General features: G+C 37.2%; 1 protein-coding gene across 22 annotated transcripts in view; it reads right to left on the reverse strand.

Annotated features, from left to right (window-relative positions):
• Positions 1-16,574, reverse strand: part of ZBTB20 (zinc finger and BTB domain containing 20) — an 865,788-nt gene that overhangs the window by 626,027 nt on the left and 223,187 nt on the right. For 21 of the 22 annotated variants that reach the window (XR_009738480.1, XR_009738483.1, XR_009738481.1 and 18 more), the window contains one exon: positions 11,955-12,000. The gene's annotated coding sequence lies outside the window, so the exon portion shown is untranslated. Of the gene's footprint in view, positions 1-11,907; positions 12,001-16,574 lie in introns of all 22 variants that reach the window. The other variant, XM_061427460.1, reaches the window with a different exon arrangement.

Consider the following 16,574-nt stretch of genomic DNA (forward strand, 5'->3'; position numbering starts at 1 on the left):
GCTTTACTTTCTGCTCCCTCTATTTACTCTTATCTAATAATACTTCTCACTTACATTTTCAGCGTAAAAATATTTCAACCCTTTGGAAACTAACTTGGGAGAAGTATAAAGAATGCAGGTTTTGCACTTGAATAGAGTTTAGTTTAAATTCTGTCTCAGTCACTTACTGGCTCTATCAGGTTAGATATTAACCTCTCTGAGCTGAGTCTTGCTTTCTCAATTAAGTCCTGGATGCTCATAACTTCCAGTTATCACTTAATGAAGGTGTATTTTTATACAGCCAGATTCATAACACTCTAATAAAGATCTTGTCTTATCTCATTGCTACAGTAAGCTGTTATTTAGTGCAATGTTCTTTGTCACTCTATGACACTAAATTTTAGGTGCATACTTGGCCTATAATATCTTGATATCACTATGAAAAAATTTTGTAACTAATAATTTATGTCATGAGTAAAGAGGCTTTACAAATAGCCGTGAAGAGAAGAGAAGCAAAAATCAAAGGAGAAAAGGAAAAATATAAGCATCTGAATGCAGAGTTCCAAAGAATAGCAAGGAGAGATAAGATAGCCTTCCTCAGTGATCAGTGCAAAGAAATAGAGGAAAACAACAGAATGGGAAAGACTAGAGATCTCTTCAAGAAAATTAGAGATACAAAGGGAACATTTCATGCAAATATGGGCACAATAAAGGACAGAAATGGTATGGACCTAACAGAAGCAGAAGAGATTAAAAAGAGGTGGCAATAATACACAGAAGAACTGTACAAAAAAGATCTTCATGACCCAGTTAATTACGATGGTGTGATCACTCACCTAAGAAGCAGACATCCTGGAATGTGAAGTCAAGTGGGCCTTAGGAAGCATCACTATGAACAAAGCTAGTGGAGGTGATGGAATTCCAGTTGAGCTATTCCAAATCCTGAAAGATGATGCTGTGAAAGTGTTGCACTCAATATACCAGCAAATTTGGAAACCTCAGCAGTGGCCACAGGACTGGAAAACGTCAGTTTTCATTCCAATCCCAAAGAAAGGGAATGCCAAAGAATGCTCAAACTACCACACAATTGCACTCATCTCTCACACTAGTAAAGTAATGCTCAAAATTCTCCAAGCCAGGCTTCAACAATATGTGAACCATGGACTTCCAAATATTCAAGCTGGATTTAGAAAAGGCAGAGGAACCAGAGATCAAATTGCCAACATCTGCTGGATCATCAAAAAGACAAAAAAGTTCCAGAAAAACATCTACTTCTGCTTTATTGACTATGCCAAAGCCTTTGACTATGTGGATCACAATAAACTGTGGAAAATTCTGAAAGAGATGGGAATACCAGACCACCTGACCTGCCACTTGAGAAATCTGTATGCAGGTCAGGAAGCAACAGTTACAACTGGACATGGAACAACAGACTGGTTCCAAATAGAAAAAGGAGTACGTCAAGGTTGTATATTGTCACCCTGCTTATTTAACTTGTATGCAGAGTACATCGTGAGAAATGCTGGACTGGAAGAAGCACATGCTGGAATCAAGATTGCCGGGAGAAATATCAATAACCTCAGATATGCAGATGACACCACCCTTAGGACATAAAGTGAAGAAGAACTAAAGAGCCTCTTGATGAAAGTGAAAGAAGAGAGTGAAAAATCTGGCTTAAAGCTCAACATTCAGAAAACTAAGATCATGGCATCTGGTCCCATCACTTCATGGCAAATAGATGGGGAAACAGTGGAAACAGTGGCTGACTTTATTCTTTTGGGCTCCAAAATCACTGCAGATGTTGACTGTAGCCATGAAATTAAAAGATACTTGGTGATTGGAAGGAAAGTTATGATCAACCTAGACAGCATATTAAAAAGCAGAGACATTACTTTACCAACAAAGGTCCTTCTAGTCAAGGCTATGGTTTCTCCAGTAGTCATGAATGGATGTGGGAATAGGATTATAAAGAAAGCTGAAGGCAAAAGAATTGATGCTTTTGAACAGTGGTGTTGGAGAAGACTCTTCAGTGTCCCTTGGACTGCAAGGACATCCAATCAGTCCATCCTAAAGCAGATCAGTCCTGGGTATTCATTGGAAGGACTGATGTTGAAGCTGAAACTCCAATACTTTGGCCACCTGATGAGAAGAACTGACTTATTAAAAAAGACCCTGATTCTGGGAAAGATTGAAGGTGGGAGGAGAAGGGGATGACAGAGGGTGTAATATCTTGATATCAGATATCAGATGTAATGTCTTGATATCAGATATCAGAAGGGGATGACAGAGGATGAGATGGCTGGATGGACTTGAATTTGGGTAAACTCCAGGAGTTGATAATGGACAGGGAGGTCTGGTATGCTGCAGTTCATGGAGTCTCAAAGAGTCAGACATGACTGAGCACCTGAACTGAACTGAACTGAAAGTTACTTGAAAATATTATGGACCTTAAAGTATATTTAGTATCTCAACACACAAAGATTTACAGAAGAGTTGGACATACCAAAGTCAGTTTTTAATTTTGTACTGCATCTGTGAAGGAACTATAACTCTGTTGATTATTTCTTCTATGCCTTAAGTTCAGCATCTATAATAAAGTGGAAATTTCAGTAGTTTAAGAGTATGAAAGAGAATGTACTCACGATTCAACTACATCCATAAAAATACCAAAGTTTGAATGCAGCAAGTATTCTACAAATGCTGAACAGATATATTTTGTCAACTACAGAGGAGAAAAAGAATTAATGTGTAAGTATACAAATAAGCCTTCTGTAGTTATTTACTACAGAAAATTTAAGTTACACTCTATAGTATGTTGAATATATCCTCCAAATGTTCATGTCTATCTAGAAACTCAGAACCTGACATTTATGGAAATCAGGGCATTTGTAGATATAACTAGTTAAAGATCTTGTGATGAAATCATCTTGGATTTAAGGTTCAAGTCATTTAATCCAATGACTGGTGTTCTTATAAGAAGAGGAGAGAATAGAGAGATACACACAGAGAGGGAGGCCACATAAAGGTGGAAACAGAGTTTGAAGTTATGCTGCCAGACGTAGATGATTATGGTATTCATACAATCAGGTGGAAAACGAATTCAGTTATGTCAATAGATAGAACTATTTGCATTGAATGAATGAATGAATAAATAAAACAAAAAGGTGATTTTGAACATGGATCAGCATGAAACAATTATTTTATAAATTAATATTAAATCTTTGTCACAGAGGAAAGAACATTGTTACTAAGAAGCAAATGATTTAACAGTATTAGTAATGACTAGGTTATAGAGTGTTTCTTAAATTCTTGTTTCTTTTTAGATAAGTATAATGTTCTAATCAAATAAATCCTACGTTTCATGTTATTTCAAGGCCTAGCTCAAATCCTGTGTTTTACTTGCAGCTCACTGAGCTCTTATTTCCACTGAAATCTTTTGTAATTAATGACTTGTTCAGCGATGACAAACGGGTTTCATCTTAAATCAACTGCCATCAACTGGTAAGTTAGCTGAAGTGTTGTCCTCAGGAGAATTCTTAGAGCAAGTTCTGGTCTAGTGGAAGAGAGAACCATGATAGATCATTGATAGATTCATTGTCCTTCATGGGCAATCAAGGGGAGTAGGGGGACATTGGGTCCAGAGTCATATTTGACAACAAGAGTGCTAGTATTTTTACTTTTATAGCAATTATTTTTCACCAAACCCAGATCTAGAGTATACATTTAATATTGAGTATCTTACTTTAATTTATATCCTATATCTTCAAGTATACTATAATATTCTTATAGCCAAAAATCATATATACTTTACGTCTATAGCATAGGTTCAGTCATACCTTGCAAAATAGGCATTTGCTGATAACAAAATGACTTTTTTAGATTTTACTCATATTACTATTATTCATAAAAGTGAAAGTGAAGTCGCTCAGTTGCGTCCAACCCTCAGCGACCCCATGGAATGCAGCCCACCAGGGTCCCCCGTCCCGGGGATTCTCCAGGCAAGAACACTGGAGTGGGTTGCATAAACAATATCTCAAAAGATTATTAATATGAAACCATTCTAAAGTAACTTTAGAATGCTTACTTAACTTATATGCAGAGTACATCACGAGAAATGCCCAGCTGGATGAAGCACAAGCTGGAATCAAGACTGCTGGGAGAAATATCAATAATCTCAGGTATGCAGATAATACCACAACTCACGGCAGAAAGCGAAGAAGAACTAAAGAGCCTCTTGATGAAAGTGAATGAGGAGAGTGAAAAAGTTGGCTTAAAACTCAACATTCAGAAAACTAAGATCGTGGTATCCGGTCCCATCCCTTCATGTCAAATAGATGGGGAAACAATGAAAACAGTGGCTGCCTTTATTTTTTTGGACTCCAAAATCACTGCAGATGGTGACTGCAGCCATGAAATTAAAAGACTCTTGCTCCTTGGATGAAAAGCTATGACCAACCTAGAGAGCATATTAAAAAGTCCATCTAGTCAAAGCTATGGTTTTTCCAATAGTCATGTGTAGATGTGAGAGTTGGACTATAAAGAAAGCTGAGCACTGAAGAATGATACTTTTGAACTGTGGTGGTAGAGAAGAGTCTTGAGAGTCCCTTGAACTGCAAGGAGATCCAACCAGTCCATCCTAAAGGAAATCAGTCCTGAATATTCATTGGAGGGACTGATGATGCTGAATCTGGAACTCCAATACTTTGGCTACCTGATGCAAAGAACTGACTCATTTGAAAAGATCCTGATGTTGGGAAAGATTGAAGGCGGGAAGAGAAGGGGACAACAGAGGATAAGATGATTGGATGGCATCACCAACTCGATGGACAAAAATTTGAGTAAGCTCCGGGAGTTGATGATGGACAGGGAATCCTGGCATGCTGCAGACCATGGGGTCGCAAAGAGTGGGACAGAACTGTGTGACTTAACTGAACTGAAAGAAACGTTACTACATAAGCTCTCAATTTCAGGTAAATGTGTTGACTTCATCAATTCCAGGTTCAAATTAAACATCAGTAAATCGATAATATTTCAAAATTAAATATATGCCTGCCAAATAATATTATTTGTACAATATTATCTGTTACAATAATGGAACAAACAGAAGATAAAGAAAACAAGCATTCAAAAATAGATTTAAGCTTTTTAAAATTCTAAATATACATCTTTTAAAAATATATTATATATATTTAGTATGCCCTACAATTTCTATCCCTTTTTCAGTAGACTGCATCTTCTTATACCTAGTAAGTGCTGAAGAAATCCATGTCGATTAGTTTAGTTACATTAAAGAAATAGTTCCATTTTATATTCCCTCCTGCTTAGCAAATGTATTTATCATATTCCATAACAGCTCACAGTTTGTTATACATTAACTGCTCATTCTCTGTGCCAATAAGACTGTGTTGGAACAGCAAATGAATTTGGTACGTTCATTTAAATGATTCTGCAAACCACAGGCTACTCAGTTGTCTAATGATAAGAGAGTCTCAAAGCCACCTGATCACCATTATACTCCCTTATTTTTTTGGACTAGCATGATCAATACTGTCAGGATCTCAACACAGAGAAGAATGAGAAGGAAAAGTTTACCTCAGACATAATCATGAAAAGGGGCTTTATTAATTCAGGCACCAATGGTGATGTGGCTAGATTGGAAGGAGAATGGAATATAGGATTTGAAGTGCTTTATCTGCTCCAAGACCAATGCTGGTTTTGGCACTTCTTTCACTCTAGTGAGTTGCAAAAAAACAAGCAGGTGCTAGCAATCTGAGAGACCACATGCCAGCTACAGCTGCTTCAAACTGATTCAATTACATCTGCCTGAATAGTCCCAGGACATCAAACCAGTTGAAGAGATCTATAGGTTGCAAGGAGACCTTGTCTATCCTAAGACAACCACCTGCAAATCTCCACGTTTGGATAAACGTGATCATTCTGTCCCTAGGCACAGGAAAACAGACTGGAGTTGGGGGCGGCGGGGAAGGGGAATGTGATTTTAATTCACTTTAAAATTAAAAATTGGTTGGAGAGAGAACACAAAAGGTCCCTTTGAATTTTCATCTTTAAAATCTGAGAGTAGCTGAGGTCTTACGGAGACTTTGAAACAGTCTGATTCTGTGATAACATTTCCCAAATCATTGGGTTCAGTGCATTTACAGAACATGCTCTTGGGATCTGGACTTCGCTCCAAACCTTGTTTGTACAAAAAGGGGCCAAGCAGCTGGGAAATTCTGGAGTGGAGTGTGTCCTCATTAGTTCCCATCTGCCACCAGAACTCAGCTCATGGCAAGTTTGGCTAAGTCCTGGTGTACTCAGGTCCAAATGTGGGTCAGTTTTAATTACACTATACAGAATTCTGTGTGCAGTTTTTAAATCCTTATTATACAGCACAGAGGAATGGGCAGCTCTCCAGCTAATCAATTTTTTAAAAGTACATATATAAAAATTTTAAACCAGGCTAGACAACAGTGGGTGGAAAAAAAAATCTTATAAATGAGTACAAGGGTTACTTAAGAGAATTATTAGTGAAATCGGGTCATGAGCAAGTCTGCTTTAAGACTTCAAAGTGAGGACAAACTGTTACAATGGTAAGATAGAAAACTTAAAATGAGGTGCACAATGCCCCTTGCTCCTCCATGTAAATGAGTAACAACAAGGCTGTGACCAGTTTATCGTAAATACCTACGGCAACATTGGCTTTCACATAAGCAGAGATATTCCTTATTTTGTTATTCTTTACACATTTCTTTTCAAGGAATAACTCATGGTAGATATTGTAAAAAATGGGGAAAAATCATAAACTACCTGTTAAGAGTGAAAACAAAGATGAAGGAGAGGAGAGAGAGAGAGACAAGGAAAGCAGAGTGCACATGTGTTGAGAAGCAGACTCTGAGCATGACTTGGCTCTCGATGCCACCCACACAAACTGGGGCCAGAATCAACCCATGCAGTCTATGTTCAGAATCCGTCCTATCCAAAAGCTTCATCAGGTGCAGAAGAGCTAAAACACAGCCTTCAAAGACAACTGTCAGCAAAAAATTCAGGAGTGAAGATGTAGGCAGTCAATGCTGGACATTTATACAATAGCGTAATGCACCATTTTTGATGGATAAAATGTCCTTTGGCACAAACTTTAATGACAGAAAAAAAAAAATCCCTTAAATGCTCAGAGTATTTTGGGGGCTTTTGACTGAGTTGTTAGGAAACTGATACATTTAAAAGGCAGGACTGAATTTTGGGTTCAAGTACTACCATTTCACATTTACTGTCAGTATGATCTTGGACAAATTGCTTATTCTTTCTGTGTGTAAGGTTTTTTTTTCCCCCACCTGTAAAATGGGCAAAACAGCATCTACCTAACAGATTGTTGAAAGAATTATCAAATATATATATAATATACATAATAATATATATAAATACATATATACATATATATATATGTATATATATATCCCTGGGTTGGGCAGATTTCCCTAGAGAAAGGAATGGCTACCCACTCCAGTATTATTCTTGCCTGGAGAATTCCATGGACAAAGGAGTCTGGCGAGCTACAATCTAATGGGTCACAAAGAGTCGGATGCTCCTGAGCAACTAACACAACATATCTATATATAAACATTTCCCTGGAATATAAAAGTCACTCTGTATTGGTATACACTCCTTGAGTTGAGTTTCACTCCTTGGATGAAAAGCTATGACCAACCTAGACAGCATATTAAAATCAGAGGCATTACTTTGCCAACAAAGTTCCATCTAGTCAAAGCTATGGTTTTTCCAGTAGTCATGTTCTAATGTGAGAGTTGGACCATAAAGAAAGCTGAGCGCCAAAGAACTGATGCTTTTGAACTGTGGTGTTAGAGAAGACTCTTTAGAGTCTCTTGCACTGCAAGGAGATCAAACCAGTCAATCCTAAAGTAAATCAACCCTGAAAATTCATTGGAAGGACTGATGCTGAAGCTGAAACTCCAATACTTTGGCCACCTGATGAGAAGAGCTGACTCACTGGAAAAGACCCTGATGTTGGAAAAGATTGAAGGCAGGAGGAGAAGGAGTCGACAGAGGATGAGATGGTTGGATGGCATCATGGATTCAATGGACATGAGTTTGAGCAAGCTCTAGGGGTTGGTGATGGATAGGGAAGCCTGGTGTGCTGCAGTCCATGGGGTCGCAAAGAGTCGGACATGACTGAGCAACTGAACTGAACTATCCATTATAGTGTGTAACCCTGACAAGTACATGAACTTTTCTGAGCTTATTTTCTCATCATGGATAAAACAAAGATATTAAATAGATAACTATTAAGATCCCTTTAAGTTCTAACCCTATGTGATTTTTAGAATTTCTTCTAAAAGAAATTAGAGGTAATTAGATAGAACTTTTAGAACAATCAATGTGACAATGTCAGGACCAAGATACTTGCTCTCAGGCAAGTAGGTGATCTTCCTTCAGCATCTAAGTTGTAGTAGTGGTGGGGATAGTGTTGGAAATAATAGTAGTTGGGCTAAGATTTATTCAGCATTTGCTATATATCAACCACTGAACTAAGAATTTTACATGTGTTGTTATATCTAACTCAACACAGCAATATATAATGTAGATACTACTATTTTTCCAATTTTCCAAAGGACTAACAAAGCAAACAAACAAACAAAAAATTAGGTTAACTTGACTGGGTCTATACTAATAAGTGTTGAAGACAAAAGGAGCTCTGTTGACATATCTCTGTATGCTCTTTGAGAGCAAGGACACTGTTTTATCTATTTAGCCTAACTCAGTGTCTAACAAATGATACGTATTCAATTATTGTGTGGAATAAAAGAAAGGAAGGAAATGAGGGAGGGAGGGAGAAAAGGAAGGGGAGAGAGAAAGAAATTATATCTAGACATGCTATGTCCTCAATAAATATTTCTTCCTTTAACCCTTTCTTTCTTTAACCCTGAAATCACAGGGAAATCTGCAGTAATGTTCAGGAATCCTAGGGTTTAGTGATCTTTCCCTCCTGAGTATTCCAAACTGTAATTCCTAGTACAGGTCACTGAAGCATCTGCTATCATCTGGTTTAGTATTCTAGCTAATAGATAGTTTTGGTTCTCTCTCAATTCTAACATTAGTCTAACAAAAGAATATAGTTGATTCTACCACACTAAGTTTCTGGAAAAAAAGAATGTCCCTGATATTGGTCTCTCACCCACTGGTGTAAACTAAAATGAAAGAAAAGCTATTCCCAGAGGAAACAGCTTGTGTACTTCCAAACCTAATAGTACACATGAATATCATCAACCAGAATTTGAGATGCCTAAGATGTTTTGATGCAGATAAAGGGATCACTTTGCTACTTCTGCCATTGTTATAGGACCGCCTCGTGCCATACAGAATGGAACTTTAGAGGGGCGTTAACTAAAGCAGGTCATGACAAACACTACTTTGACTCTACTTCTACTTGGCTTTTTCTTCATTTATTTACAATTAGAATTCAGTGAATAACAGAAACCATAATTATAAACATGTGTACAGTAAATACAGGGCCCACTACTTATGTTTAGGAAAACACAAATTTTTAAATGTGATCTGATCTACCCGATCCTAAGAAAGCCTGCATAGTTTGTGTTTTCAGTGAGATAGTGATAGGGTCGGGGTAGGAGAGTTTGGGGGAGAAAATGATTGCTTAGGAAAGCCATAGCATTGCTCACACAACACAGAATTTTATTTACATCTATGCTGAAAACATTTTCTAGGTGATTAGTGACTTAGTCATTGAATACCTCAGCATTCTGTGTAAAAGAGGGATAATGTAAAGACTTCTCATAGTCAGCACAATGAATGCAAAGTATATTGCAAATAGTGTTATGGCAATTCTTGATTGTGTTGAGTATCAATTCTTATATATTCATTTCTCATTTTAAGGAAAGAATTTATCAGTAGTCTCATCTCCATCTCATCCACAGTGTGAGAGCTAAAGGAAGTACATGAAGACCATCCAAAATATAAAGCAAATAACAAGTTTCTAGGCCTCTATTCTTTCAGAAATGTTTTATTTATACATGCATTCATTCAACATTTACTTACCACCTAGTATGTACAAGGCATTGTATTAAGAGACTGTGGAAAACCATACACTTAGCTCAGTACCTATGTGTCTTACTCCCAAAGAGGTCAATTAAATTCATATTATGGTAGTTAAAAAAAAAAAAAAAAAACAGATTTAAACAGGTCAATAAAAGAAGATACACAAGCTCTAAGATTTTATGTTATGAAATACCAATAGAAACTCGTAAGCATTTTTAAAAAGACTAATGCAAGTTATTTGAATAAGTTTTCAATATCAGGAATTTGGTACTACCAAATAAATTAATTAAATGCTTTGTATATTGAGTTGCCGCTTTTTATATTATATTTATAGAACTTTAGCTAACTAGTACAGGATATAGTTCATATTAGCTTGTCTATGTTAAAAATATAGATACTTGTCAGAAACCTTGTAGAGCTGTTATCTAAAAGAAACATCACTAACAGAAATGCTTAGGAAAAAACATCAAGTGACTAGGATTTGATAAAGGATTTCTTTTGTGGCTCAGCTGGTAAAGAATCTGCCTGCAATGCGAGAGACCTGGCTTTGATCCCTGGGTTGGGAAGATCCCTGGAGAAGAGAAAGGCTACCCACTCCAGTATTCTGGCCTGGAGAATTCCATGGACTGTATAGTCCATGCGGTCCGACACGCAAAGAGTCGGACACAACTGAGCGACTTTCACTTTCAATTTCAGGATTTGATAAAACTAAAGGATGATATTCCAATCTTAAATTTTACATCTGGATTTTAGTTCCTCTTCAAAGATAATTATCTAATTTTTCCTTATTTTCTCTCTCACTTCCACTCAGCTGCAATGGAGACACACGTACAAATCAAGAAATCATCTTGAATTTTCTTAATATTACTTAAATTTTCTGAATATGCCCCATGTGTCCACTAATAGCCAAATGCTTTCAAATCTGTTCAGCTAAATGGATCAATAACTACATCCAGCCTCACATAGTGGGGTTGCCAACATAGTGAAACTGAGCCAAACAGAAAATGTCTCTATGAGGACAAAAATTATTATCAACCCAGTTATCTTGAGAGATCCACTCTCCCCAGGTATTCTTTGGAGAACTTAGCATACACATTATCTAGGGCAGTCAACAGTTGCTAAGAAAATATTTGAGACTGAGAACAAAGAATTTGGATAAAATATTTGGGAACTAGAATCAATGAGTTTTATAATAAACCAATGTAATAGCTCAAGGACTACATCAAGCAAGAATCTTTCAAACTTGGAGGACACAAAATATGTAACAGCACAAGCAAACTGCTAACAAGCTTCTCTGTGCACTCAATCATATGACACAGCTGCAAACAACAATTGAGCAGGTGCAACCAAGCTTTTGAGAATTCCTGCCTGTTGCCCAGAAACCACACCACCACACAGTTGAGGTTTTCAAACAGGTGCAAACATTTTTTTTCCCCATTACTCTAGTACTTGAGACAGTGCAGCAGACAGGAAGTACATCTGCAACTACTCCTTACCTAAAGCAGCCAGCACAGAAAATAAACTCAAAAGTGACACAAAAAAAGTTTTAACATAAAACAATAGTGTCAAAAACAGTAGTTTTGCAAGTCTCTGATCCCACATCAGGAGCCGCTTTAATAGAACAGTTCCATAAAACAGTTTCTAATCTTTCCATTAGATGAATGCTTTGTAACTGAAATTATTCTGCTTTATCAAATCATAGAAATGTTTATTTGATTCTTACAATAGAGTGAAATGCAAGGTATGTATAAAATGTAATATCCTTTGATGCTTGCCAATATTTGAAGGTACTCAAAAATTAACATTTTCACATTATGAAATCTGTAAGCAATTTTAATGCCCCCAAATGTAATCACTTACCAGCTAATATGTAGATTAACATAACTATAGGTAATTCACATACATACCTGTGCAGCTATGGGGCACAGACAGACTTGCAGTTTATCAGGTACTCTGAAATGTAAAACAAATATATTTTGTAAGTAAAAATAATTTTTGAAGTGGAGCCAGTATTTATGCTGAGACAATTTCTGCAGAGAAGTAGAAAAGATTGTAGTCCTTAAACAAGTGGGCTATTTTATATCTGAATTTTCCCCGTAGGATATTTCAGTTCACCTTAAATTCATACGTGTGAGTATATGCACACACAGCTTCCGGAACAGTGTGATCAAAAACAAGTACCAGCAAGGGACTAAGACTCACCACGGTCTCTGAAATGAAAATATTTTTACCAGAGGATGAAACAAACACTTAAAATTGATTTTTTTCTTTGGTGTTGTTCCATGACTATGGCCTTCCTAATACAAATACTACTGCTACTCAGATTCATCAACGCTCAGTTTGGACTGGTGAGGAAGAAAGGTGCTTTTGTAGAGCAGTCCACAGAAATGCATAAATAAATAAAATAAGCTCTATGCTCATTAACTTCAAGTTACAACAGCAAATAGAAATGAGATTTCTATAAGAGGAAATGCTAAAGCCACATTAGATATGATGCCTCAGTGCAACACAGTAAGAAAACTGCCATCGAAGTAGGTATTGGAAAGAAGTCCAGCTTAAACAAAGTATGCAGAGTTTACAATTAGACCCAAAAAATATCTGCATGAAGGTGGAAACTGTATTGCAAAATGCAGCCTCTGAACTACTGTGACCTTAAACATATTCATAATCTCTCTGAAAGCAAACTAAAGTATTTAATCTCTATACCTCTGAACATAGTTGATGATAGGAACATATTAAAGTCGTTAAGTTTAGTTGATAAAACTTGCTTAAAAGTGTGAAAAAAATAATCAATTTGTATGATGACAGTGAAACACCTCTTCATACACTTCTGAGGGGAGTATGAATTGCTAAAATTTTTCTGTTAAACTATTGAGTAATATGATTAAGAATTTAAAATTCAGAATCTCTCATTCTACAGTAATTTTAATTCTAAAATTCTACCTTACATAACTGAACATCAACAGAGATTTATGTTAGCAAAAAAATAAAACTAACCTAGCTAAGCTAAATTTTCCATAGTAGAAAAATAAAGTATAGCACATCCATATAAAGAAATATTTTGAAACTATCTGCAGGGTAGTTTGTGGTTCTAAAGTATGTTATAAACACACAGAGTACCAATCGTATGGACATAATAGAATTTGTGTGGCTGAGAGAAAAAATAAGAACACGAAAAATTAAATGATTACATTTGGATAATAAGATTACGCATGATGTTAATTTTTCTTTTTACTTTCACACATAGTTAACCACTACAATAGACATGACTTTTATAATAAGAAAAACACTAGTTGTCAGAGAGGGGTAAAGGGAAAAAGTTTTAGAGTGCCATATGGAAATGATAAATCTAACCTTCATATGTGAAATAAATTAACTCAGTCGCACATGAAATCCACTAAGAATACCTACAATGAAAAACACATCCTCCCTGGTTCCTCATAGGGGTACAGCCGGGGTCTCTTTTATCCCATTGCTTTAGAATATAAACCAGTAATTTGATAACACATTTTTTAATCATCTTAGTAAAACTTTCTTAATTATGCAGAGTGAAATGATGGCAAGAACAATTTAGGACTGCAAATCTGTTCAACCTATTACAAACTAATTTATTTAATAAGTCAACAATATTTAGTGAGCATCTATTGCATGCGAAGTACTGTTCATTATATTTTAAAAGATAAATTAGAAAACACCTCATAGAGCTAACAATTTAAAAGGACTTTTAAAATTAATGCATTTCTTTTGCTGTTTCTCATACAGGGTTATCGTTACCATCTTTCTAAATTCCATATATATGCGTTAGTATACTGTATTCGTGTTTTTCTTTCTGGCTTACTTCACTCTGTATAATAGGCTCCAGTGTCATCCACCTCATTAGAATTGATTGAAATGTATTCTTTTTAATGGCTGAGTAATACTCCATTGTGTATATGTACCACAGCTTTCTTATCCATTCGTCTGCTGATGGACATCTAGGTTGCTTCCACGTCCTGGCTATTATAAACAGTGCTGCAATGAACATTGGGATACATGTGTCTCTTTCCCTTCTGGTTTCCTCAGTGTGTATGCCCAGCAGTGGGATTGCTGGGTCGTATGGCAGTTCTATTTTCCAGGTTCAATGCATGATACAGGATGCTCGGGGCTGGTGCCCTGGGATGACCCAGAGGGATGGTACAGGGAGGGAGGTGGGAGGGGGTTCAGGATGGGGAACATGAGTACATCGTGGCAGATTCATGTTGATGTATGGCACAACCAGTACAATATTGTAAAGTAATTAGCCTCCAATTAAAATAAATAAATTTATATTTAAAAATTAATGCATTTCTATTAATTTTACTGTGAATCCAAAACTGATCCAAAATAATAGTATTAAAAAAACAACAAAAACAAAACAAAATTTAAAATATTTACTACAGCTCAGATAAAGACATAAACACAATACATATGGTTTAAGGAATTTGTGACAGATCTGGCACACTTTGAGAAAACATATCAGGTTGATTTTTTTGTATTATTGAGCAAAAACTGATATTTACATAACACCCAAAAAGTCTTAAGTACATGAATGTGTATCACTTATAAAATGCCCTAGTAAATTACTATAAGAAATGCTGGACTGGAAGAAACACAAGCTGGAATCAAGATTGCCGGGAGAAATATCAATAACCTCAGATATGCAGATGACACCACCCTTATGGCAGAAAGTGAAGAGGAACTAAAAAGCCTCTTGATGAAAGTGAAAGCAGAGAGTGAAAAAGTTGGCTTAAAGCTCAATATTCAGAAAACGAAGATCATGGCATCCGGTCCCATCACTTCATGGGAAGTAGATGGGGAAACAGTGGAAACAGTGTCAGACTTTATTTTTCTGGGCTCCAAAATCACTACAGATGGTGACTGCAGCCATGAAATTAAAAGACGCTTACTCCTTGGAAGGAAAGTTATGACCAACCTAGATAGCATATTCAAAAGCAGAGACATTACTTTGCCAACAAAGGTTCGTCTAGTCAAGGCTATATTTTTCCTGTGGTCATGTATGGATGTGAGAGTTGGACTGTGAAGAAGGCTGAGCACCAAAGAATTGATGCTTTTGAACTGTGGTGTTGGAGAAGACTCTTGAGAGTCTCTCGGACTGCAAGGAGTACCAATCAGTCCATTCTGAAGGAGATCAGCCCTGGGATTTCTTTGGAAGGAATGATGCTAAAGCTGAAACTCCAGTACTTTGGCCACCTCATGCAAAGAGTGACTCATTGGAAAAGTCTCTGATGCTGGGAGTGATCGGGGCCAGGAGGAGAAGGGGACGACAGAGGATGAGATGGCTGGATGGCATCACTGACTCAATGGACGTGAGTCTGAGTGAACTCCGGGAGTTGGTGATGGACAGGGAGGCCTGGCGTGCTGCAATACATGGGGTCACAAAGAGTCGGACATGACTGAGCGACTGATCTGATCTGATGTATTTTTTATCCTTATGTAGTCTACTTTTTGTTAACAGAATTATATATTAGGAGACCAGTATGAAAAAAAATTGATTTCATCTCAGATACCAGATGTGTAAGACTGTCTCTGATTACCTAAAGCTACATAAAACATATGCACAATTATTAACAAGATATAGTTATTTATTGTCACCCAAAGTAAATAAGTGAGTTACTTTCTAACTTTACCAAAGACAATGCTGTACTGTCATCTCCAGGGAAACAAGGTAAGGCTGGACAGACCAGTGCTGAGGGAATCCCTGGTAACCAAGGGGGGTGGTGGTGAGGGATGTGAAGCACTTGGTTGAGCAGATAAAAGAATGCAGCACACAGTATCCTTGTGACCTGTAACCATAGTGGGCATTTGCCTCTCTGAAGCTAGTGCCACATGATGGCCCTCAGGTTCAGTCAATGGGGTCAGCCTGTGTGAAGCTGTGCCACTCAGTAAGAGAAGCTATTTATGGGATCAATGACCTGTGGGTCTGGGACAACAGCAGAGTTATATGAGGCAGGATAGTTTTGCTACCAGAGAAACCTAGAATTGAGTTCTAGATCCCTCTTTTCAATTGTATTATCTTAAATGAGTTAACGGTTCCCTGTCTGTAAAATGATGATCAGGATCTCCTGATGGTGCAGTGGTAAAGAATACACCTGTCAATGCAGGAGATGTGAGTTCAATCCCTGGGTCGGGAAGATCCACTGGAGAAGGAAGTTGCCACCTCAGTATTTCGTATTCAGGAGTTCCCACTCCAGTATTCTTGCCTGGGAAATCCCATAGACAGGGGAATCTGGCAGGCTACAACCCATGGGGTTGCAAAAAGAGTCGGACATGACTTAGTGACTAAACAACAACAAAAATTATGATCATGTTACCTAACCTATAAGATTGTTTGTGCCTATGCATCCCTGGAAGCTCAGCTGGTAAAGAATCCACCTGCAATGCAGAAGACCCTGTTTCAATTCCTGGGTCCAGAAGATCCCCTGGAGAAGGGATAGGCTACCCAACCACTATTCTTGGGCTTCCCTGGGTGACTCAGATGGTAATGAATC

The sequence above is a fragment of the Bos javanicus genome, chromosome 1, assembly GCF_032452875.1.
Source record: "Bos javanicus breed banteng chromosome 1, ARS-OSU_banteng_1.0, whole genome shotgun sequence".
Taxonomy (NCBI): Eukaryota; Metazoa; Chordata; class Mammalia; order Artiodactyla; family Bovidae; genus Bos; species Bos javanicus.